Raw genomic sequence first — 27,367 nt, 5'->3', positions numbered from 1 at the left:
CACCCACCTGTTTCCAACTAGCCTGCACACCAGTGGGATGTTCCAAATAAGTGTTTGATGAGCATTCCTTAACTTTATGAGTATTTATTGCCACCTTTCCCAACTTATTTGTTACGTGTTGCTGGCATCAAATTCTAAAGTTAATGATTATTTGCAAAAAAAAATGTTTATTAGTTTGAACATCAAATATGTTGTCTTTGTAGCATATTCAACTGAATATGGGTTGAAAATGATTTGCAAATCATTGTATTCCGTTTATATTTACATCTAACACAATTCCCCAACTCATATGGAAACAGGGTTTGTATTTTCTAATGTTCCAGTGCGTTTGACCCCCAGTCCATGTCATTTATTTCACATCGAAGCAGCAGCCTGTTAACCTGTCATCCATGTCTATAACACACTGACTTTTAATAACCGTAACCATGACGAGTTTAGTTCCACTTCCTTTGGTCTCGCAATTGATGTCTTCAACACTATGTGATAGTGGTTAGTATCTCGACTGAAACTGACGAGGAGCACTTTTTCCTTTGTTGCTCAAAAGGTCAAGACCAGCATGTTGCGGCCATTCTACAGAAACAATCTTGTCTAAGCATTCAAAGCAATGTATTGCGGTCAGACAGCACAGTCATATACTGTATGAAAAAGTGGTCGCGTGAACTGACATAAAGGCAGTTCAAACCAGTAAATCCTGAGAGACAGACCCTCATTTTGAGCAAAGCATCATCACTGATAGCACTTTGTGTCATATTCAGGTGTCCAGCAATGGAAAGACAACATTTGGAAAAAATACTTCAAAGTGCGAACACAACAAGGCTGTAACCAGCAGAGGCGCTGTCGAATCAGTCAGTTATAAGAGTTTCTGCTACATCCATGCAGACCTTCACTGTTACACACCACCTTTCGGCATACGCAATACAACACAGCCATAGAAACAGTAGTTCAGAACTGTTGTTGGGCAGAGTACTCTTAAGGTTAGTTTATGCTTCTGCGTATTTTACCCTGGATCGCTCTTCGCCTTCCATTGTCGCAAGACGAATTTAACCTTATGTTGTGGCAACATGGTCCATATAGACCATGTGATTGGAAATGATATCATTTCCAGTGTTAATACGACTCATACACAAATGCATTGTCCAATTTCGATCAACATTGGCAAAAAAAGAGAAACAGCAATTTGTTCAACTCCAATAATTTCTATATCTTTTGAATAACCATTGTTTATAACTACAAATACACCTAACAAGTTAAGTAGTGGTTTACTGAGTTCACTCACCCCTAGGCCATGTAATCAATTGCCATGTCCGTGTATGTTTGTTTTCTTTGTATTTCGCACTGAAACAAGGTTCACTATGTGCATCACTCTCAGCCCCTAAGCACATTTACTCAGTAGCCGAATGTAAATGAACGGCGTAAATCCACAATCTTTCACTCGGTGGGAGGACGTTGGACCGCTTACTTGCAGAAATAGAATGCACGGACAGAGAACCACGCAAGTCACTACTCACTAGTGAGGAGCAGGGAGAAAAACATACGAGTGCAAAGCCAAATGTCCGGTGTGTGGAAATTTCAGCTTCAACCGAGTGAGAAGGATGAGCCCATGGATCTCCAATGTGTTGGAAAGTGATAGCAAAAGACGAACTAACATATTTTCTGGACTGTAAGCCGCACCAGACTATGAGCCGCAGACATATACTGGTACTTTTTGAGAAAGTTTATGTCAATGTTTTTTTACATTCCTTAATTGTTCCCAAGCAGTGCCTGTAACACGGCAATAAAACGGCTGATCAAACAAAACAAAAAAGTCAGTGATGTCTTTTGTGATCGTTTGTGATGAATATGATTTTCCCTTTTTTTATAAGGTTCAACAAGATTATCATTATTCTTGTCCTTTTATTAAGAGTTTGAACATTTTCTAAAAGTGGACAATTTAAAGTACATTGTTTGATTTCTTTGCTTAATCCATTCTATAGTTAAGCAGTTAACGTAGAGAAATCCAAAATTAGCCACACCTTTGTACAAACCGCAGGCTTCAAAGCTTGGAAAAAAAGTAGCGGCTTATGGTCCGGAAAAAAGGTACCTGACCCAGTTTTTTCCACTGGGGAAAACTGACGTTCATTATTTATCGAAGTAAAAAATGTTCTAACAGAGCTTGAAAGTCAATTTTGGTTTTGTTTGTGTAGTTATTCACTATAAATAACAGTTATTGACTTTCCAATTACATTTAATAACCAGAAACCAAAGTTTATTACAGTTGAAATTAATACTTACAGTGTTATTGTTACTTAAATGCTTTATTTTATCTCAAAATATGATGGCAATATTATTGCTTATTGGCAATATATTGTGGGACAATATATCGTCCAGCAAAATGCATTACCGGCCGAGGCCGACTCCCCAGAAAACAAGCCCCACATGTTTTGCTGGTGGATTGTACTAAATGCATTCAACCCCAACGCAGAACTGTGGACTGTGCTGGAATCGACGGAAAATTGACTACACAGACGGACAAGGCAAACTTTAGATACGGGCTGCATCCGGTCGCCTCTGATACAATCGTCTCGACTTGCCATATGAACAAAATAGCGACATGGGGAAAGGTGTTTTTTACAGGCAGTGCGACCACTAGGGTGTATCCCCATGCAATTAGTCTGCAAAAACGAGCTTCAGACACTGCCAAGACCCTGAACAGGATAACCAGTACAGGTAATGAATCAATGGATGCAGGCTCCAGATAATACATGGAAAAAAACATAAATTTAAGACATAAAGTCCCACTCTGACTGACATCAAGCAGAACACTAAATTATTTACCTCACAGGGGAGGTAAAAATAGCATGCATCTTGCAAAAGTCTGCACAGCATGCACAGAGACGTGATTTCTGTGGCAACAAGACAGAGGCACTGACATTTGGAGATACCAGCAGTAAACATACACCCAATAGGGGGCTCACACAGGCTGAATCTTACCAGGACGAAAGCGGTGACAATCCTGCAGGTAGAGTGCGCTTTGTTTTTTGCAAATTTGCGCAGCAGATGATCCTCCATGAAAAAGGAAGAATCTGATCATCCAATACATCTGGGATGTCACCACCTGCCTCTTCGTTCAGCGGTCATGATTCTTCTGTCATGATTTTTCTGTCATGCGTCTTCCGTCAGCTCTCCATCACCGTGTACAGCGTTGCAAAAAGGGCGGAGGCGGACGTGACACTCATCCGTTTTGCCATAGAGAAGAGTGCAGGAGGAGTCGCGCCTCTGGAAAACCTCAATGCACACAATCGCTCGAGGAATGGGTAGGAGCGAGGGTGAATTTGGGTGGTGATTAAGCAAGGGGGGAGGGGGCCTCACGGATAGGGGTGGTGTGCATGTGCGTCTGTGGGAGTGTGTCTATTGTGACGGGCCATTGCTTTCTTCTCTACTTGGTGGGGTCCAGCTGCTGCACTCTATATGGATCTGCATTTATCAAGAAAAGCCAGCACACGGATGTGCAAGTTAACTGTTAGAACCGTTTGATCCCTCAGGCAATGAGGGGTGACCTCTTGTTGTATGCAAACACTAACAAAAGAAAAAGATTAGAATCTGCTGCCTGCAATTGTCTTTTCTGCCACCTGTAAACTCCATGTTGCTGTGCATGCAGATGGAAGTTAGACAAAGATAGGAGGAGGAACACAACAACTCCCAACAGAATGTACTCTATGCAGGCTGCCTTCCTACTCCCATTCCTTTCCAGCTCCGTGCCCTCAGCAACACAAAACGCTGGGAACCTTTTCAAAAATGCCAAGTTAGCTGTCAGCAGCGTCGCAGCAATGCATCAGTAGCTCTTTCGGCGCTCAGTCATGTCGTCAGCGAGGCTTGGGAGCGGTGCCTCGAGATGGCCTCTTCTAGCACTAACAAAACCAAGGGGCCCCCGTGCCGTCTCTGAACCAAAACAACCACTCGGGTATGTTGACAGAGACTCCTGACTGTTCTGAACTCCTGCGTCAATGCCCCTAATGTTCTATTGAGCAAAGAATTTTTTTTTCAAAACACATTCACATAAAACTGCAAAAAATATTTAATAAAAAAAGTGTATTCCCCATCTTATTTTAAGATGTGGGTGTTCAAAGTCCAACCCGTGTGCCCACTTGTAGCCCTCAATTTTCTTTTTATTGGCCAGCAGCCTCCCCATCTATCCATCCATCTCATTCCGCTTATTCGAGGTCGGGTCGCGGGGGCAGCAGCCTAAGCAGGGAAGCCCAGACTTCCCTCTCCCCAGCCACTTAGTCCAGCTTTTCCCGGGGGATCCCAAGATGTTCCCATGCCTGTGTCGGGAGACAGTCTTCCCAACATGTCCTGGGTCTTCCCCTTGGTCTCCTACCAGTCCTGACCAGATGCCCGAACCACCTCATCTGGCTCTTCTCGATGTGGCAGCGGCTTTACTTTGAGCCCCTCCCGGATCGCAGAACTTCTCACCCTATCTTTAAGGGAGAGCCCCGCCACCCGGCAGAGGAAACTCAACAGCCTTTAAAACTAATTACCTCCATCCATCCATCCATAATATTGCCAGAAAAATGTAAAAAAAAAACAATTAAGGAGAAAAAGTTGAAAACAACATTAATATTATTAGCACAAAGCTGAGACCTATGGAATTGTGTCTGTATGTTTAACGACTAGGCAAATCCTGACCTAAACTGGATGAATTTTGCAAAATTAATAAACAAAATATGAAATAGTTTTACATTATTTTAAATCAATTACATCACTACAGTACAATGTTTTTGACATAATTAAACGGATGTTTTGTTTTCACTAATTATTCCAGCATTTATGCTACAGACAAAATGAACTATAAACTAGGGCTGGGCGATATCAGATATACTCAATATATCGTGAGGTTGTCTCTGTGCGATATAGAAAATGAGTATGTATACGCTCTCACGCAATTCCTTTTAGCTGTGGGCATTACACTACAGGGTCTTCTCACTCTTTCTTGTCTCTCCTTCTCACGCGTCACATACTGTCGCGCGTGCATCGTCATACGCCCTCGCCGAGCAGAGAGGTAGCAACACAGATAACGTTAGCAGTGGCAGGTGATTAGCGGAGCGGTGCGAGTGGTAATATACGAGAGAGATAAGGTGCAAATATGGTAAAAAATGGAGGAAGAATTAATTCCCAAGAAAAAAAGCACGGGTCCATCGTCTGGCGGTGGTTTGGCTTCAAGCGGGAAGATGTTGAACAGACAAACGTGATATGTCAAGTATGCGGCGAAAGCGTTGCTACAAAAAGTAGCAGCACTACTAATTTGTAGCATCATTTGAAAAGTCCCCCGCTAAACAATGAGGACTGCTTGAAACTCTGCATGTCAACATCTCCGTATGAAAAAAATAGTCAAAAACAGGAGACAACATTCACAGTAACCGACCACATAGCAAAGGACATACACAATTCGGTTTCCTATTATGCAGCTCATTTTTATTTTACAGTTTTTGAAATATCCTGTGTGACATCGTGCACAAAAATGCACTTTGTTTTAAACTTTTGTAGTGGCATACTGTACAAAAATTGCACTTTCATTTAGTGTTTTGATATGTCATCTTAGTGACATCATGCACAAAACTGCACTCATAGCTTGTTTTAAAATGTCTCTGACAATCTTGCACTTTCTGTTTTGAAATGAAATGAATGTTTGTGCCACTGCTGAATAACTGTTTAATAAAAAAGTTAAGTTAAGTTAAAGTACCCATGATTGTCACACACACACCAGGCGTGGCGAAATGTGTCCTATGCATTTGACCCATTCTCTTATTCACCCCCTGGGAGATGAGGGGAGCAGTGGGCAGCAGCGGTGCTGCGCCCGGAAATCATTTGTTGTGATTTAACCCCCAATTCCAACACTTGATGCTGAGTGCCAACCAGGGAAGTAATGGGTCCCATTTGTATAGTCTTTGGTATAACTCGGCCGGGGTTTGAACCCCCAACTAGGGCTGGGCGATATATCGATATATACGATATATCGCAGGTTTGTCTCTGTGCGATATAGAAAATGACTATATCGTAATATTCGATTATATGTTCTCACACCGTTGCTGTAAGCTGCGTGCATTACATTACTGGCGTGTCTCACTCCTTCTCGTCCGTCCTTCTCACAGAGACGTAAAATAAGCCCGCCTGCTTACATATGTCACATACTGTCGCGCATGTAGCGTCACGCTCTTGCCGAGAGCTAACATTAGCATGGCTAACGTTAGCTAAGGCAGGTTGAGTTGCTTTTAGCCGCAGGCTTTACACAACAGGTGTTTCTCTCTCACTCCTCGTCTCTCATTCTGACAGATACGGAAAACAAACCCGCCTTCTTACATACGTCACATACCCTCGAGAGTCTAGCGTCATAGCTCTCGCCGATCAGAGAGAGAGGGATGGTGCGAAACTTATCACAAATGGAGGAAGAACAATAAATGCCCAACATAATCATCTGGCGGTGGTTTAGCTTCAAGTGAGAAGATATTCAGCAGACAACAGCAATATGCTGTTCAATGTATATACTATGATGATTAACCTGTGTGATGACTGTATTATGCTGATAGTATATATTTGTACCATGAATTGATTAACGTGGACCCCGACTTAAACCAGTTGAAAAACTTATTGGGGTGTTACCATTTAGTGGTCAATTGTACGGAATATGTACTGTACTGTGCAATCTACTAATAAAAGTATCAATCAATCAATGCAAAGTATGCAGCAGAAGTGTTGCTACAAAAAGGTAGCAACACTATTAATTTGTTCTTTCATTTAAAAAGTCACCCGTGAGAGAATTAAAAGTATTTAATGAATACAGTTTTGGTCAATTAACTTAGTTGTGATTTCCCTCCCTGCATGAAAGTTTAAAAGTAGCATATATTAATACAGTATGAAGAAGAATGTTTTAATGTAGACACATAGAATCATCATACTGCTGTGATTATATGCATCAAGTGTTCATTTAAGGCCAAGGCAAAATATCGTAATAAATATCATATATCGCAATATGGCATAAAAATATCGCGATATTAATAAAAGCCAATATCGCCCAGCCCTACTCCCAACCTACCGATCTCAGGGCAGACACTAACGACTAAGCCACTGAGTAAATACAGTTTTGGTAAATTGACGTTGTTGTGATTTCCCTCTCTGCATGAAAGTTTAAAATGAGCATATATTAATGCAGTATGAACAAAAATGTTTTAATGTAGACACATAGAATCATCAGACTGGTGTGATTATGTGCATCAAGTGCTAATTCAAGGCTGAGGCAAAAATATTGAGAAATACAGTATATCGTGTATTGTGACATGGCCTAAAAATATCGAGATATTATTAAAAGGCCATATCGTCCAGCCCTAGTGTAAACTGTCCATGTCTTTCTTCATCTTGTGTCTCACCATGGAAAAAAACACTAATATTCTTGTCGTCAGCTGTTTCCAAATCTTGACTTATGGTGCGTTTGGCTGAAACATCTTTGGAATGCATTGATGCATTATGCATGGTTAGTAATACACGCATCAAATGCCTTTACAGGCGTGTCTGCTTGGGACACAGCGACAGATGGTGCCCCTCTCTGCCAATAGGAAATTGTTCCAGCCTGGAGGTCTAGAAGGTATGGCAATGTTGTGGCTGCAGAGTGTCTGAGTGTGCGTGTGCGCGCGCGTGTGTGTAGCGAAGGGGGTGGGGGCTGGCCCAGATGTCTGCTCTGTGGAGCCAAAGCAGCACACCTCAAGACCAGAGGCCCTGCAAGTCATACATCAAAATCCTCAATTGGACAACTACAAAGCATGTTTAAAACCACTGTTTACAGGAGAAGCAAAATTGATTGTTGTTTTATGAAAACATCATACAAATGTGGTAATTTTCAGTTTGAACCACAAAGGTGAATCACAGGGCTGTCTAAGCGTTTGTTTTTTTACTCCAGATCAGAGCTCGATTATTTTAGTAATCGAGTACTCTATTGATTAGTGTTTGATTCAGCAGATCAGTAGTCACGTCAAGTAGTTAAGTGAAAAATTTTACGGAAAAATAGTTGAAATAAACAAAAACAATTCTGCTTGCAATAAGCTTCATTGTCGTTTTTTAATAACACATCAATAATAAAACTGCACGTTCAATATGTGTGCAGTAATAAAAAAATAAAAATAAAAACATTTCCGCTGTTTTCCGCCACAGAGATCACGGAACCCGCACATCACTGTTCTCATGTTCCCTTTATTGCGGCAGCCGTGCAGAAACTGTGTCCCATTTATAAAATATAATTTTATCAATTGTTATTAATTACACTCATTAAACGACTAATCAAAGCAACATAATTGAATAGGGTTTTTCAAATTGAATGAATCGATTTAATTGTAACCTACTCTTTAGTGCACCTTTTTTCATCTACCCACAATCTCCTTTGGCTGTAAGCAACATCTTGATGTAGTTCTCTTTAGGGGAGTCTTACAATGGTCAAATATTGGACAATTTGAATGAGAGGACTCTAATTCCACTATCTACCTTGCAGACAAATGGTTGGACATAGACCTTTGATAGGACTGAAGATGTTACAACTACAAGATTAAGGGACGCAAAGGCCGTCGAGGTGTAGCTCCAGCCCTCTAAAAACTGTAATGATCCTTTCGCAGGTTCACCTATTGAAAACTTGTTACGTTTACCTCCTAGAGATAACCAAGTTTGATCATCTTCTTGACGCTCTTTCAGACCTAAAGCCAAGCCCGCCGAGGCCCTCACAGAAATAGGATAAGTGGATTCATAATCTCTATCATGCTTATTTGTTTATCTGAGTATTTTAGCCTTTGGCTGTGATCTTGCAATCAGTTTTGAATATTAACATCCTTAGTCGAAGACAGCCGGAGTTCCTATTAACTCTACAAGATGGTGGAAACATTTGAAGTATAGTGGGCAGGTACTCCCACCTTCAAAGACATGCACCTGGCTAGCAACATTAAATTGGCCCTAGTGCAGGGGTCGGGAACCTTTTTGGCTGAGAGAGCCATGAAAGCCAAATATTTTAAAATGTATTTCCGTGAGAGCCATATCATTATTTAACACTGAATACAACATGATCGAGTGTCACACCAACCCCAATCAAACGGTAGCTTGCGATCAATCTAATGATGTACACAAACTGCTGCACTAGGGGCCACACAACTATGGTGCGTTCACAGACCGCCAAAATTAGTAGGACAAAATGACGCTCGCCAATGACGCTCAAATTAGTGAAGCATAAAACAAATTAAACTGTGGGCTTTTTAAAAATTAGGAAGGTTTGTGTGATGTTTGTTCTTAATATTAAATGTTTTTGGTTCTTAACTTACATATTAAAACTAAAAATATATATTCCCTCATCTTTTTCTCCTATTCACAAATTTTTAAAAAACTCCGGTGTGCCACCAGGGCGGCACTAAAGAGCCGCACGCGGGTTGCTGACCCCTGGACTATATTGTAAATGGAGCATTTACAGTCTTGAATTTCCTTGCAAGACTGTACTTTTACTACACGGCAAATGTGTTCAACTGACTTCCAAAGGGCCATCGTCAATTAATTGACTGTTATGCATACTATATTGTTGACTTTTTATATTGTTGACTTACTCAGTGGCCTAGTGGTTAGAGTGTCCGCCCTGAGATCGATAGGTCGTGAGTTCATACCAAAGACTATAAAAATGGGGCCGATTACCTCCCTGCTTGGCACTCAGCATCAAGGGTTAGAATTGGGGGTTAAATCACCAAAAATGATCCCTGGGCTCGGCTACCCCTGCTGCCCACTGCTCCCCTGCCCTCCCAGGGGGTGATCAAGGGTGATGGGTCAAATGCAGAGAATAATTTCGCCACACCAAGTGTGTGTGTGACAATCATTGGTACTTTAAAGGCCTACTGAAACCCACTACTATCAACCACGCAGTCTGATAGTTTATATATCAATGATGAAATATTAACATTGCAACACATGCCAATACGGCCGGTTTAGTTTACTAAATTACAATTTTAAATTTCCCGCGGAGTTTTTTGGTGAAAACGTCGCGGAATGATGACGTGTGTTTGTGACGTTATTGGTTGGAGGGGAAATACTAGCTCAGCACCACTTACGGCTAAAAGTCGTCTCTTTTCATCGCATAATGCACAGTAATTTGGACATCTGTGTTGCTGAATCTTTTGCAATTTGTCCAATTAATAATGGAGACTATAAAGAACAATGCTGTTGGTGGAAAACGGTGTATTGCAGCTGTCTTTAGCACCGAGACACAGGCGGTGTTTATTTGTTTGTTGTGAAGCTTTAACACAGAGCGGTCAAGCGAACATGTTTCTCCAAGTCAACCAGCATGTTTTGGATGGGGAAATTGTGATATATATCTTACCGGAGACATCAGTGGATTAAGCGTCCTCCTGCAGTAGCTGTCAAAAAAGGCAGCTGTGAGTTTGGCTCCTCGGCTTCTCTCTGAGAAACTGGCGTGTTCACCGCAGCCATCCGACTTTGAGGTATGTCTTTACAATCTCACTAAAACACTATTAAAACAACAAGCAGATAAAGGATCTTCCAGAATTATCCTAGTAAATGTGTCTAATTACATCTGAAACGCTCACACTGCCGCCACCCGCAGCCGTCGTTTTTTATTTTATTTTATGTTTTTATTTTTTTTCTAGTCCTTCACTATCAATATCCTCATCCACGAATCTTTCATCCTTGCTCAAATTAATGGAAAAATTGTCGCTTTCTCTGTCCGAATTGCTCTTACTGCTGGTGGCTCCCATTATAAACAATGTGAGGATGTGAGTAGCCCTCACACCGGTGACGTCACGCGAACATACTTCCGGTAAAGGCAAGGCTTTTTTATTAGCGACCAAAAGTTGCAAACTTTATCGTGGATGTTTTCTACTAAATCCTTTCAGCAAAAATATGGCAATATTGCAAAATGATCAAGTATGACACATAGAATGGACCTGCTATCCCCGTTTGAATAAGAAAATCTCATTTCAGTAGGCCTTTAACTTTTTGCATGTCTTCAGTATGTGAACTGGGAGGGGGGAATATGCAGTTTTTTCTAGGCCATTGTGTAAACATACCTTGATAGTAGGAAGCTTGCTAATGATCACAAGGGGGACAATTGGCTAGAGATGGGTGCAGGGGGTCAGTGTCAAAGACGACACCTTTTATAGTGATGGCCACAGCATGAGTTGAATTGCAGCTCTGCCACCTTTTTGAGCAGAGGCGGCGGTTGAAGACTAAACACAGCAGAGGGTCTGAGGTGGTCTGATGGTTGGTGAACCCCCAAAATGCATTACTTAATTACCTGAATTCATCTTTGTCCTCACACGGCCTCTGGGAACTAAGAAACTAGCCTATCTGCGTCGTAAGTGAGCGTCTATATGCAACCCTGGACTGACTCCAACAAGAGACTGCAGCCAACAGCAGGGCCATTGGTCTAAAACCCAAACACAGCGTCCAAGTAAATAACGCCTGACATGCGAAACAAGCGCCATTCCTGCACAAAGTTCACATGGGGAACAAAGCTCTTTTTCAGCCACTGCAGATCCTGACCGAATCCCCCTCCCCGACCACTTAAAATTGATTATGGGTGAAAAGCAAGGGGACTCCTAAAGACGGTGCTGTGCGTGCTTATGTGCTTATTAACAAGCAGGAGGCGAGTGTGTAATTTAATTTAGCCTCATCATGTGATCCCAGCGCTTCGATTGAAAATACAGAACACAAGAAACGACCCGTGATCGATCCGTTTTTGCACTGATCGAATTCACATAAATCAGTGCCAAGAAAGATGTATGTGCGTCAAAATTAATTAGCCGTAGTATAACTCATTTTGTCACATTTAGAGCTGCAAAAATGAATCGAATACATCGAATAATTCTATTGTAAAAAGGTTTGTTTTCTATATTTTGCTTTGATTAACTTTTCAATGTGTAACTAATACAAATTTATAAAATCTGGACTGGATGCCGACACCCAAACTTAAAATAACTGCACATAGTTTCCACAGGAACGCTGCATCAGAGCCCACATTATTTTTATTATTTTCATTTTTTATTTGTATAATTTCACACATATTTGATTTTGCATTTGTTTAGAAAAGAATGAACTTTATGGCAAGCAGAACATTTTTGTTTATTTAAGCTATTTTTACAAAAATGTGCTTTGAAAGTGGGGCTTGTAGAGTGGGGTTTATCCGATTACTTGATTAAAAAAATCTAATTAATTAGATAAAGTATTAAATTAAATAAAAGCACTGTGTGCCCCAGGTTTACAGCTGGGTAATGGGAATTAAGAGTTTAGGGGGTCAAAATTGACGGACGACAACAACAAATGCACAGGGTTACCAAGTCATAGAACACTATAGCCTTATGCAATTGCTCCTCAAAATGGTATTAAATAATAATTACAAAGATTCCACAAGGTCGAGCTCTGCGACGGATAAATACATGTCATATAATCATTGCAGTAGCTCTTTCCGCCATTATCAGCGGAGACAAGGATTTTATACCATGTAGAGACAGTAATGACATGCTGCTGTGTAGATAGGATAAATAAAGTAAATTAGGGCTGCGACAACTAATCGATTAAATCAATTAATTGTAATAGAGAAAGCTTTGATTTATATTCTGTTGCTTCGGTTAATAATTTAATAAGTATAACTAATAACATTTGATCAAATCTGGCCCGCATGACTTAATTTCTGGACTTGTGCTGCAATAGAGCGCACATGAGAGCAGTGATGTGTGGGTGCAGTGATCTGTGTGGCAGCCAACGGCAAAGATTTCTTAGAAAAATTTTTATTATTGCGCCCATGACAGAAGAACAATTTGGATGTTGATGATGTGCATTTATTAGAAAAAAACAATAAAGGTTATCGCAAAAAGAAAAAACATTTTTAATCATTTTTAAATTTCGACTTTATACCCTAAAACAAGCATCGTGAGTGATTACGATAGCTGCAGCCCTTAATTGAACTATTAAAAAGGCCCAATGTTTTGACTTCGTTCTACATTAGGGGTCTGTAACTGACTGTCCACGTCCATATGTTGTGGCCCTCTACTTTAATTCATAATTGCGGCTCATGCATCGTGGGTGGCTAATAATAATTCATAGTTCAGTGTATTGCGGCTCGTGCATCGTGGGTGGCTAACAGTACAACATAATATGGCAATCTTTAATCCCAATAGAAAAAAAAACACACACTACACTAACGGTGCAGACAAAAATGACAGCACAACAAACACACATTAGGCAACACAAAGAGTAACTACCTATAAGTAAGCGGAGTTGTCTCTGACCATCCCTATGGGAACTCAACGGTGTCAAAATAAAATATATTTTTTTACATTTTTACATCGAAAGGGAATTTACATTTATAATGACTTCAGGCCTACCATAGCTCAGGGTCACTATAGATGGAAAAAGTATAGAAAACGTTGTCACATGGTTATAACATGATTCTAAAGTAGGGCTGCGCTGTATACTGGTATTACAGTTAATATCGGTATCTTTTAGAAAGAGATGGATAATTGAGACAATACCACCATACCGGTATCTTGTGATCTGCTTTTGTTACGGCTGTTTGTGGCCCAGCAGGCATTATAGTTGAGGAATAGTCTGGCGTGCGGAAACGCTCTGCCCCATGTTTGGAGTCCCCACCGCGCACATTGTCGACAATAACTCCCCATGACTTTCGCGCACAGCCGACGTGCCCACACCGTAGGTCCGCCGACTGGCGGGTGGGCGCCGGCTCCTCTTTATTAACCAGAGGTAACAAGCCAGTGAAAAGATTAATCAGAACAGCCGTAAGAGCCCACAAACTGCCACTTCTAGAGCTAACAACTGAAACCTTTGCAGACGTTCTACGTGCATGACATATATCAAAGGTTTTTCTTAAGTAACATTAATTACTTTCCCTAGTGATACAGAAGAGTGATTCCATTAGTAAGTAAATCACTTTTTTAGTCAAGTAACAGGTAACTATAATTAATTACTTTTTAAAAGTAGTTTTCAGAATGCTGGTAGTAACAGCAGGGTTTCCCACAGCGCTTTGTTGCTAAGGCGTCCGCCTTAACAACAAGGAGCCACCTCCTAACCTAAAGTCTTAACAAACTGCTCCGCTTAGTTCCGCCTCTGCCTCTGTCAGTACGTCTCTGCAGCACCCAGCGTTGTCCCACCCAAAGAACAATCTGATTGGTTACACGCAGAGTGGTAACAGCCAATCAGCAGTGCGTAATCAGAGCGGTAAAAGCCAATCAGCAGTGTGTATTCAGAGCGCATGTAGTCAGTGCTCAGGCAGGCAGAGGGGACAGACGGTGGAGTGAGCAGAAAGTTTTTTAGCAGATGAGGCTTAGGCAGCGGACTCTCCCCAAATTATTATAAACACTTCCAAGTCAACTCCTAATAACATCACTATGAGCCCATTGACGTTCTAGAAACATAAGCGGCAGCTCAGCTCGCTCGCAGTCCTTGAAGTGAAGGCTAATTAGCTTTCTAGCGAAATGTCTGTGCGTGGGTGCGTGTGTGTGAGTGTGTGTGCGTGTGTGTGCACGTGTTACGAACAGTAAAGCCCTGTCTGTCTGAGAGAAAGACAAGCATTATTGACCTACAATAAAAAAGTTATTTCACTTTAGTTTTTTATGTGTTGATTGAGCTTTGTTGAAACAGCAAAAAATGACATTATGTTAAATGAAGAGTTTCTGTCTCTAATAGTTAATATAATAATGTAACTGCATCATAAAGCCTATATGAACTCCATGGTGTTCAGGGATGAATAGTATCTCATATTGCTTTTGTACTATTTTTTCAGCTATAGTTATATTAATCATTAGTAATGTAGCAGCTTAGTTTTGAATGGCAGGGTCCCTGCTATCACATGTGGATAAAAATATAACATTTACATAATAAAAATCAACTACAGGCTTCCAAAATGCTGTAATAAATTAAGCATGATGAGTTGAGCATATGTCAGCATGTGGCCCCACTCATTATTTTGTCTTAGTAAGTCAATATTTACTAAGTCAAAACAATGAAATATTTAGTTTCTCAGGTAACTAGGACTGTTTTGTTTTTACTAAACAGAAAAAACATCGAGATATATATCGTATATTGCCATTCAGCATACGGAGTGGGAAACAACCAAAAGTTGTAGGCTTTTTCTCATGCGACGAAGCCGGCCTACTTCACCAGAGTGTGTAGTCTATTCCCGTCCCCCCAGGCTGTGGTGGCAGCGATGAGATGGAGACGTGATGGTGGCGACAGGCCACATTACACTGTTCCTTACACCCACCCACCCCCTTCCCCGGGCAAAGCCCCTTTCACCCTGGAGAGACACCACCTTAACTAACAAACTTTCTGGGGGAAACACTGAACAGTATAAATATCAGTTTTGGTCCATATCGGCCAGCCCTATTCTGAGGTGAATACTTTGTAGTCTAACAGATTCTGCCTCCTGCCGCCCACAGTTAAATTGAGTTTTAGACCCTTGTTCTACATGAAATGTATTTACAAATTAATTTTGTTGTGGTCTGGAGCTAAAAAGAAAAGATAGGTGGATGGGTGGGGTTCCTGATATATTGAGAGAGAAAACACTGTTTAGTAACCCACAACAAATAAGAGCTGATACAACACCGATCTTTATGTGCAGGAAACAAGAAGGAAGCACCTTTCAGGGTGGGTGGAGAACAAATATGCCCTTGCTGCTATTGGCATTTCACAACCTTTCAAAACGCCTCGACAAACTCTAAACACAGCCTCTAACCGGAGACGCAGGCAGTGGGATGAACAGAAAAGCCTCAACTGCTGAGTGGCGAGCAGCCAGCTGTTTAATGCTGCTGGTGAAAGAACACGTAGCAATATCCTGCTCTGGCTAGTTCTCTGGTGCACCCGCCCCACCCCCCTTAGGGTCAGGCTCACATGATTTGGACTTGCCCGGTGGACAGTCTATTGTATCGACAGAGTCCGTGTGCTCCAGTTGACCCAGGCAAAGATCTGTGGATTTATGTAACAGTGGTCATCTGGTGCAATCCAGCCCTGCACACATTAGGCTTGACCCGGCCACCACACATCCCCACTGTTTGAGAGATAAGTTGAGCAGTGCTGGTCAATCACCTCGAAGTCCTGGGCTGTCAACCCAGTGTTTAGAGTAGCTCTTAAGGCATTTGAGAGGAAGGCTTTCAGAATGTACTATTGCACAGTCTTACAAATTCAGCAATTGTACCGTGCTGGAGCTGAGCATAGTTCTGTTTATTTATTTTGTGCAAGATGATGATAGTAATTTACTTTTGAGAGGAGTGATTGCTTCAATTAAAAGGACACTATTTTATGACGGGCATAAATGTAGTCGCCGGTGAGTGACTGACTGCAACGTTCAACTTTTTGATCATTCGGAGTCTGCCATTTATTTATATTACGAAGTGTGTTGGTTATCATTAAAAAATTGCAAGAAGGTACTGCATAAAACTTGTGACGCTCATTGCAATAGGGCCAAGGGAGGGGACTTGTGCTGTATTTGGGTGCGGATTAATGAGCTCCCGCTAGCCAAAAATGATGTGCTTTAGGAGTATCTAATAGGAAAAGGTGGGCCAGGCACATGCAAAAGCAAAATCGTAGAATAAGAATCCGAAAGGCCAATCCCCGACTGCATGTGCATGCGTAAGAAAGATGTGTCATGCAATCAACGCAATCTCAAGATGAACCCAAGCACGGTTACGACTGTGATTGGCCTTGGCACACCTTTAACGGCCCTAATGCTGATAACATTAGTAGTTATTTCATATTTGTGGACCTAAAATAATGTCAACAGCTATACATACCCCAAAACAGACAGAGTAGTGATTTGAGGCTTTTTTTCTAACGGGTCTCAGCACATTTCAAAACGCCCACTTTAAGGCCATGGCTACACCTAGTCGTTTAACCCCTTAAACGAATAATTATTTAGCCTTAGCTCCGTTTCAGCCACGCTAAACCAGCGTTTAAGGTGCCCTCCACGGACAAATTTTTACACGGCTAAGTGTGTGTATTTCTTGAATCTCCGGCACTTAGCTTTCTATGGACTCAATGACCGTTTACAAACTGAGTTCGGAGAGGAAGTGACGCCAGAAAGACCGTGCCCCACACAGGAAGTGACGTCAGAAAGAACGCGCCACAGCCAGCTTCATAATAAAGCGGTTTCGTAACTCGGAGCTAACCACTGGAAACATGAAGGTGAGTCATCCGGACATGCTGTGTTTCTCCTTCTACATGTACAGACGCTTGTGGAAATCCCACATGAATACCTTCAGAGAAAGCGATTGCAGCTATTTGGGATACAACACTTCTCGGACGGCAAGAGAAATTTCGAATGTCCAGGGCAGCTGTGATCCTACTTAGCGAAAAACGTTGTCCATTTGTCGAAGGAGAGACATCGAGAATGCAAGCTACCGTAGACGTGATAAAAAAAAGGTAGCATGTGCTTTTTATACCTGGCTGTCGAGGGAAAACTACGGAAAACAGAGAATGCATTTGGACTGGCAAAGCAGACTGTATCAGTTATTGTCTGCCATATATGTCGCGGACTCAACGTCAAAAACAAATGGACAATGAAGGAGAAGGCAAAAGAGTGAGGAGTGTCCTGACCAGAATTCTAAATCCCTAGATTGATTGATGTAAAAAAAACTCTTTATTGCATTGTTTACGTGTCTAATAAAGATTTTATTAATTTATGATGTCACACACTACAATAGGGCCCCACAGCACCCAGTTAATTGAAATACCACAACACTGGATATTGTTCAGATAAGTTAAATTTAAGAACTTGCACACAAAACAACACTGGAATTGACTATGACGTGTCCATTAGCATGAGGCAACACAAGCTTTGGTGTCCATGGAAGAGAAGATGGAAGCGCAGGGAAGTCCGGAAATGGGGGATATTTTATATTTCTTTTTTGCTCATGTTAACTATATCAGTTTTGAAGTATAATCATGGACCAGGGCGACAACAAAAATGGAATTAAGTAATCAAAATAATAGGGTTTATATGCCTTTATCCACAATGTCTTTGTGGGGAAATGGGCTCAAGCTCCGTAGATTACATAACACCAAAAGGGGGCGGCATATCGAGTCCAGCGATAGAAAGGCGGCGTTCCAAGTAGAGTTAATTGTCTACTGATTACTCAACTAATTGATATAATAGAAGAGTGGCAGGGGTGGAGTCAATATGATGTCATCATATAATTTGCATAATCGGCGATGACACATTTTCTTCAAAAAGGCAAAAAATTGTTCTACATATATTTAAAAACAAATCTCTTATAAGTAATTCAGTATCAATACTTTTTTTTCTTATATTATAAAATTTTGCTCTATTTTTCTGCTGCTTATTTTATTACTACAATGTAACACAGGCTACACTCCCCTGGTTTTTTGACATATCTTTTTCTGCCCTCTCTAAATGTTGGAATTTAGTTTGCCAAATATGTAAACAGTCTTTTAAATTAAAGATAAAAAAAACTACTTGAGGTTGTTCATTGATAGAATCCACAATGAAGTTACTGTAATACTAAGCACACAAAGGAAAGTACATTAATAATACACATGAAGTGTACGCATGTGTAAGAATCTTGTTAAATCAACAATACAGTACTATAAACTTAAAAATTTAAAAAAATCATGACAATTATACACAGTGAAGGTGGTCTCTAATGTGGCTAGCTAAATGCTAACAGACAAACATGGACCAGCTCATTGAGAAGGTAACAAAAGACAAACATTGACCAGCTCATTGAGAAGGTAACAAAAATTAGCAGAGCAAACTTATACAAACATTTATCATTGTGTTGTGTGCTGACCAACTATGGGAGCCAGTTGCTCAAACCCTTAAAAGCAGAACTGCACTTTTTGGGGAATTTTGCCTATCATGCATAATCATTATGAGAGACAAGAACACACGTGTTTCCTTTTTTAACGATTTTAAAGATAATTTTTAAAAAAACTTTAAAGATGCAGCAAATGTTAAAGATGCAGAAAATGAGAGTGACTGTTGCTCTAAAAAAAACTTCAAAACCCTTCAGCATTCTTTTATATACACACTGAAAATCTACAGTATATACAATGTGATAACAGACACTTTCATAACAATATGTAATATGTTCAATATCTAGCGTAGTTTAAACATTTTAATTAGATATGTCCGATAATATCGGACTGCCAATATTATCGGCCGATAAATGCTTTAAAATGTAATATCGGAAATTATCGGTATCGGTTTCAAAAAGTAAAGTTTATGACTTTTTAAAACGCCGCTGTACGGAGTGGTACACGGACGTAGTGAGAAGTACAGAGCGCCAATAAACCTTAAAGGAGTTGCCTTTACGTGCCGGCCCAATCACATAATATCTATGGCTTTTCACACACATAAGCGAATGCAAGGCATACTTGGTCAACAGCCATACAGGTCACACTGAGGGTGGCCGTATAAACAACGTTAACACTGTTACAAATATGCGCCACACTGTGAACCCACACCAAACAAGAATGACAAACACCTTTCGGGAGAACATCCGCACCTTAACACAACATACACACAACAGAACAAATACCCAGAACCCTTTGCAGCACTAACTCTTCCGGGACGCTACAATATACACCCCCCGCTACCCATGCCCACCTCACCCTCTTTATGCTCTCTCAGGGAGAGCATGTCCCAAATTCCAAGATGCCGCTTTGAGGCATGTTAAAAAAAATAAGGCACTTTGTGACTTCAATAATAAATATGGCAGTGCCATGTTGGCATTTTTTTCTAAAACTTGAGTTGATTTATTTTGGAAAACCTTGTTACATTGTTTAATGCATCCATCCGGGCATCACAACCAAAATAGGCATAATAATGTTTTAATTCAATGACTGTATATATCGGTATTGGTTGACATTGGAATCGGTAATTAAGAGTTGGACAATATCGGAATATAGGATATCGGCAAAAAAGCCATTATCGGACATCGGCGTGGCGCAGTGGGAGAGTGGCCGTGCGCAACCCGAGGGTCCCTGGTTCAAATCCCACCTAGTACCAACTTGGTCACGTCCGTTGTGTCCTGAGCAAGACACTTCACCCTTGCTCCTGATGGGTGCCGGTTGGCGCCTTGCATGGCAGCTCCCTCCATCAGTGTGTGAATGGGTAAATGTGGAAGTAGTGTCAAAGCGCTTTGAGTACCTTGAAGGTAGAAAAGCGCTATACAAGTACAACCCATTTATCATTTAATCTCTAGTTTTAATAATTTCTGGGACTGATTTCTTCCGCGCATTGGTTTCTGTTTCCACTACAGCAACAAATATGTGTTCCTCAAACAGTTACATTTATTTGTAAAAACAATAGAAATATACTTACAGAGGCACTTTGGACTGTTGGCAACACGATTACCAAGTGAAGGCAAGAGTCCCTTTACTCAAAATCATTCGCTTTTTAAGCTCATATGAGAGGTTGGGGAGGGGCCATACATGTGCAGGGTTTCCCCCAGCGCTTTGTTGTTAAAGCAAAGAGCCACTCCCTAAAGTCTTAAAAATATAAATGATAAATGGGTTGTACTTGTATAGCGCTTTTCTACCTTCAAGGTACTCAAAGCGCTTTGACACTACTTCCACATTTACCCATTCACACACATTCATACACTGATGGAGGGAGCTGCCATGCAAGGCGCCAACCAGCACCCATCAGGAGCAAGGGTGAAGTGTCTTGCTCAGGACACAACGGACGTGACGAGGGTGGTACTAGGTGGGATTTGAACCAGGGACCCTCGGGTTGCGCACGGCCACTCTCCCACTGCGCCACGCCGTCCCTCATATATATATATATATATATATATATATATATATATATATATATATATATATATATATATATATATATATATATATATATATATATATATATATATATATATATATATATATATATATATATATATATATATATATATATATATATATATATATATATATATATATATATATATATATATTTATTTCTTCATCCTGTCCAACTTCTCAGCCAAATCATATAGTTGATGTAGATGCCCATATCGGCTGTTCAGATTCACTTTACAAAAGAGAAGTGTAGGATACTTCTCTTGTGGTCTTATTTGTATTTGACTTTATTAAATGTATTTATATTATCATTTGGTGCTAAACTAAAGTCTGAACAAGCTGCTAAGCTTCGTACTGCCTCTGCCTGTCAGTACGTATCTGCAGCACCCAGCATTGTCCCACCCACACAACCATCTGATTGGTTACATGCAGAGCGGTAACAGCCAATCAGCAGTAATCGTATATTGCCATTCAGAATGCGGAGCGGAGAAAACACAACCAAACATTGTACGCTTTTTCATGCCACGAAGCCGGCCTACTTCACCACAGTCTGTAGTCTATTGCCCCGCCAGGCAGGGATGAGATGGACACGTGATGGTGGCGACAGGCCAAATTACACAGTTCCTTACACCTACACCTTCCCCGTCCGTCCAAAACCTGTACCGGGATATTTTGGCGGAAACACTGATGTTCTTTCCTTTCGTACTTTGATATGTGAAAGGCAAAGTGAAGTTAATTACAGAATAAAGCAGTCATGTTCTTTCCTCTCGCACACTTTTATATGATCTTTGATAGAACAGAACAGGTCAAACTTCTGCAAAAAACAGCAGGTCATGAGCGTGTCATGAGGTTCAGTGATGCACAATACATTTCATTCTGATCTATGTGAATAATTCATGTTCAAATAAGCATCATCAGAGAAAAGATGTTGTAAGGATATAATGTTAAACATTCCAAGCTAATGTTTTGGTGAACATTGGATAAGTCTTTCAGATGTCTATGTTTTTTGTATCTGTCCCTATTTCAAACCTTAATAATAATAATAATAATAATAATAGTCAATGAGCTGCATAGTGAATCAAAAACAGGGTAAATTATAACATCAAAAAATGGACCAAATCACAACAATCCCCCTGTTGACGTACAAACCCTAAGAAGCATTTCACGCGGCAGATGATTTTTATGTTAAAAAGCGAATAAAAATTTTTTTTAAAAACTCATATCTCTCATAAAGCTTGTAGACGATAGAGAACATTTCTCGTTTAAAGGTGCTGTTTGCAACTACCTTACAGTAACATTTCTCGAAGCAAAAAATATAACAAACACACCACCAGCTAGCTTATGTTAGCATTTTACATTAGTTTTTTTGCACAATTACAAAGTTTATGTAATACAAATATTTATCGGCCCGAATAAAATGATTGGTGTTTACGGCTGTCACTCAGCCTGTGTAGTCTAGCAACGAACAATTTGCAGTCATGTTGTTATGATAGAATAAAAATTCAATGACAGCTAACGCTAGCTCTTCAAATTGCTAATATTAGCAAAGCGGACACTTTTAGTAAAGACGTTTCATTCATTCAAAAATTTCGGCTCATTTTTATACGTAGCAAACTCATCCCGTGGGCCGGATAAAACCTGTTCGCGGGCCTTACATTTGACACCCCTGTGTTACGCAATGAAATCTAAAATAACAGTTGACAGCGTCAAGCAAAACAGATGTTGAGGTTAAAAAGCTGAAGGTAAACGATGGAGGTGTTTCGGAATGCACGCCATGATTTAACCGGGGAGACTTCGGGTGTGATGCCGGGCCCGAGGGCAAATGGCGGGGTCAAAGTGGGCTTATAATTAAAGCTCCCACTCAAACATCTTCCGGGGAGCCATGCAGGTAAAACTTTTACGTCCCAATGAACATTATTACTGCTTCCACACAGTAGAATGCCAGTATGAAATATTCTGTATGTGCTTGACTAGGTTGCAGCAGACCATAAACTTGAAGTGTATTGTTGCAGTGACAGAGCAGCTTTAATTTATGCATGCCAAGGGCACAAACCTCCAAATGAACTCTGGCTGGAGAATGAAAAGGGCTGATTTGGGGGTCTAAAACATCCATCCATCCATCCATCCATCCATTCTTCTTCTACCGCTTATTCCCTTTAGGGTCGCGGGGGGTGCTGGTGCCTATCTCAGCTACAATCGGGCGGAAGGCGGGGTACGCCCTGGACAAGTCGCCACCTCATCGCAGGGCCAACACAGATAGACAGACAACATTCACACTCACATTCACACACTAGGGCCAATTTAGTGTTGCCAATCAACCTATCCCCAGGTGCATGTTTTTGGAGGTGGGAGGAAGCAGGGGTACCCGGAGGGAACCCGCGCATTCCCGGGGAGGACATGTAAACTCCACACAGAAAGATTCCGAGCCCGGGATTGAACCCCAGACTACTCAGGACCTTTGTAATGTGAGGCAGACGCACTAAACCCTCTTCCACCGTGAAGCCCGGGTCTAAAACAGTGGTTCTCAAATGGGGGTACGTGTACCCCTGGGGGTACTTGAAGGTATGCCAAGGGGTACGTGAGATTTTTTTTAAATATTTTAAAAATAGCAACAAGTCAAAAATCTTTTATAAATATATTTATTGAATAGTACTTCAACAAAATATGAATGTAAGTTCATAAACTGTGAAAAGAAATGCAACAATGCAATATTCAGTGTTGACAGCTAGATTTGCTGTGGACATGTTCCATAAATATTGATGTTAAAGATTTCTTTTTTTGTGAAGAAATGTTTAGAATTAAGTTCATGAATCCAGATGGATCTCTATTACAATCCCCTGAGACAGTGGTTCTCAACCTTTTTTCAGTGATGTACCCCTGTGAACATTTTTTACTTCAAGTACCCCCTAATCAGAGCAAAGCATTTTTGGTTGGGAAAAAAAAGAGATAAAGAAGTAAAATACAGCACTATGTCATCAGTTTCTGATTTATTAAATTGTATAATAGTGCAAAAATATTGCTCATTTGTAGTGCTCTTTCTTGAAGTATTTGGGAAAAAAAGATATAAAAATAACTAAAAACTTGTTGAAAAATAAAGACGATTTCTACACATAGAAGTAATCATCAACTTAAAGTGCCCTCTTTGGGGATTGTAATAGAGATCCATCTGAATTTTAAACATTTCTTCACAAAAAAATAAATCTTAAACATCAATATTTATGGAACATGTCCACAAAAAATCTAGCTGTCAACACTGAATATTGCTCTGTTGCATTTCTTTTCACAGTTTATGAACTTACATACATATTTTGTTTAAGTATTATTCAATAAATATATTTATAAATGATTTTTGAATTGTTGCTATTTTTAGAATATTTAAAAAAAATCTCACGTACCCCTTGGCATACCTTCAAGTACCCCCAGGGGTACGCCTACCCCCATTTGAGAACCACTGCCCAAAGAGGGCACTTTAAGTTGACGATTACTTCTATGTGTAGAAATCAGTATATATAATTGAATCACTTGTTTATTTTGCAACAAGTTTTTAGTTATTTTTATACCTTTTTTTCCAAATAGTTCAAGAAAGACCACTACAAAAGAGCAATATTTTGCACTGTTATACAATTTAATAATTCAGAAAGTGATGACATAGTGCTGTATTTTACTTCTGTATCTCTTTTTTTCAACCAAAAATGCTTTGCTTTGATTAGGGGGTACTTGAATTAAAAAAATGTTCACAGGGGGTAAATCACTGAAAAAAGGTTGAGAACCACTGGTCTAAAAGTCCGAAAAGAAAAACTAATAACACACACTTGTTTCTGTGTGTACTGATACTTTGTTGTTGGTGTATCTTTTGTTGTTGTTGTTGTTGTTGTTGTTGTTGTTGTTTAAGACTATGTACAAACTAAACTAATTAAAATGACATTAGAAAGTTTCAACATTGTTAGAAAGTATTTGAAGTCTTTAAAACAGCTAACCGCCAACTTTGGAAACAGCGAACCGTCAACTTCAACATTGTGGCGTAAAAACGAGGAATGTAAGTCTTTGGAAAAAGAAGGATATCGTCCCGAAAACGGGATTTAAAAAAAAAAAGCGATAATTAAAAGTTTTTCCTCCGTAGGGGAGAACAAGTGCAGACGGGCTTCAAGTGCAAGCACGGCAGCAGCAAACAGCAGCAAGCTAGCGAGGGGGAAAAAACATTTTCATAAGGACAATTAAAAAAATAATAATAATTAAAAACTCACCGAGCGTACTGTTTCCTTCAAGTGATTCTTCGTTCAAGGGTCTAAAAAACAGCTTAAGAAAGTTTGATGCCCGCCTGAGTAAGTGTGTTAGCAGCTCCTCATGGTGGTCGCAGACAGACTGATTCCAACGTGTGTGTGTGTGTGCGTGTTCTCTGTGTGTGTGTGTTTTCTGTGCGCGTGTACGTGCGCGCGTGTGTGTGGCTCCCATCCCTGCGCGGAGGAGGGGGAGAAGGGAGAGAAAGAAGGAAGGGGGGAGAGAGAAAGAGAGGGAGGGAGGGGGAACAAGCATGTACTTTTTCACTTGCATTTTTTATCAAAATATTTATTATTTTTCTTATTTTAATTTGTGTCTTTATTTTATTTATGTCCAAAGACATGCACCTGGGGATAGGTTGATTGGCAACACTAAATTGGCCCTAGTGTGTGAATGTGGGCGTAAATGTTGTCTGTCTATCTGTGTTGGCCCTGTGATGAGGTGGCGACTTGTCCAGGGTGTACCCCGCCTTCCGCCCGATTGTAGCTGAGATAGGCGCCAGCGCCCCCCGCGACCCCAAAAGGGAATAAGCGGTAGAAATGGATGGATGGATGGATTTTGTATTATTGTATTTATTATATATGTGTGTGTGTGTATATGTATAAATATGTATATATATTTATATATATATATATATATCCATCCATCCATTTTCTACCGCTTATTCCCTTTTGGGGTCGCGGGGGGCGCTGGCGCCTATCTCAGCTACAATCGGGCGGAAGGCGGTGTACACCCTGGACAAGTCGCCACCTCATCGCAAGGCCAACACAGATAGACAGACAACATTTATATATATATATATATATATATATATATATATATATATATATAAAGTGGGGCAAAAAAGTATTTAGTCAGCCACCGATTGTGCAAGTTCTCCCACTTAAAATGATGACGTAGGTCTGTAATTTTCATCATAGGTACACTTCAACTGTGAGAGACAGAATGTGAAAAAAAAATCCAGGAATTCACATTGTAGGAATTTTAAATAATTTATTTGTACATTATGGTGGAAAATAAGTATTTGGACAACCATTCAAAGCTCTCACTGATGGAAGGAGATTTTGGCTCAAATCACCATAATTTACAAATATATTCTTTAAAATTCCTACAATGTGAATTCCTGGATTTTTTTTCACATTCTGTCTCTCACAGTTGAGGTGTGCCTATGATGAAAATTACAGACCTCTGTCATCATTTTAAGTGGGAGAACTTGCACAATCGGTGGCTGACTAAATACCTTTTTGCCCCACTCTCTCTCTCTCTCTCTCTCTCTCTCTCTCTCTCTATATATATATATATATATATATATATATATACATATATATATACATATATATATGTATACGATATATATATACACATACACATATATATATACAATATATACATATATACACATATATATGATATATATATATGGGCTATAGAGCGTTTTCATTTCGGGCTCCAGTTCTCTGGAATGCCCTCCCGGTAAAAGTTCGAGATGCCACCTCAGTAGAAGCATTTAAGTCTCACCTTAAAACTCATTTGTATACTCTAGCCTTTAAATAGACTCCCTTTTTAGACCAGTTGATCTGCCGTTTCTTTTCTTTTTCTCGTATGTCCCACTCTCCCTTGTGGAGGGGGTCCGGTCCGATCCGGTGGCCATGTACTGCTCGCCTGTGTATCGGCTGGGGACATCTCTGCGCTGCTGATCCGCCTCCGCTTGGGATGTTTTCCTGCTGGCTCCGCTGTGAACGGGACTCTCGCTGCTATGTTGGATCCGCTTTGGACTGGACTCTTGCGACTGTGTTGGATCCATTATGGATTGAACTTTCACAGTATCATGTTAGACCCGCTCGACATCCATTGCTTTCCTCCTCTCCAAGGTTCTCATAGTCATTATTGTCACCGACGTCCCACTGGGTGTGAGTTTTCCTTGCCCTTATGTGGGCCTACCGAGGATGTCGTAGTGGTTTGTGCAGCCCTAGTGATTTAAGGCTATATAAGTAAACATTGATTGATTGATTGATATATATATTTATATATACATACATGTATATATATACATATATATACCCACATATATATAAGCTTCAAGAGGTAGTTTACCTGAAATGGTTTTCACTTCACAGGTGTGCTTAAAGCTCATCGAGAGAATGCCAAGAGTGTGCAAAGCAGTAATCAGAGCAAAGGGTGGCTATTGTGAAGAAACTAGAATACAAAACATGTTTTCAGTTATTTCACCTTTTTTTGTTAAGTACATAACTCC

General features: G+C 40.3%; 1 protein-coding gene across 1 annotated transcript in view; it reads right to left on the bottom strand.

Annotated features, from left to right (window-relative positions):
• Positions 1-25,246, bottom strand: part of sema4d (sema domain, immunoglobulin domain (Ig), transmembrane domain (TM) and short cytoplasmic domain, (semaphorin) 4D) — a 97,979-nt gene extending 72,733 nt beyond the window's left edge. The window contains exon 1 of the mRNA XM_061876478.1: positions 25,080-25,246. The gene's annotated coding sequence lies outside the window, so the exon portion shown is untranslated. The remainder of the gene's footprint in view (positions 1-25,079) is intronic.
• Positions 25,247-27,367: the final 2,121 nt, after the last annotated feature.

The sequence above is a fragment of the Nerophis ophidion genome, linkage group LG17 (assembly GCF_033978795.1).
Source record: "Nerophis ophidion isolate RoL-2023_Sa linkage group LG17, RoL_Noph_v1.0, whole genome shotgun sequence".
NCBI classification, from domain to species: domain Eukaryota; kingdom Metazoa; phylum Chordata; class Actinopteri; order Syngnathiformes; family Syngnathidae; genus Nerophis; species Nerophis ophidion.
This window is presented reverse-complemented; position numbering and strand designations above follow the sequence as displayed.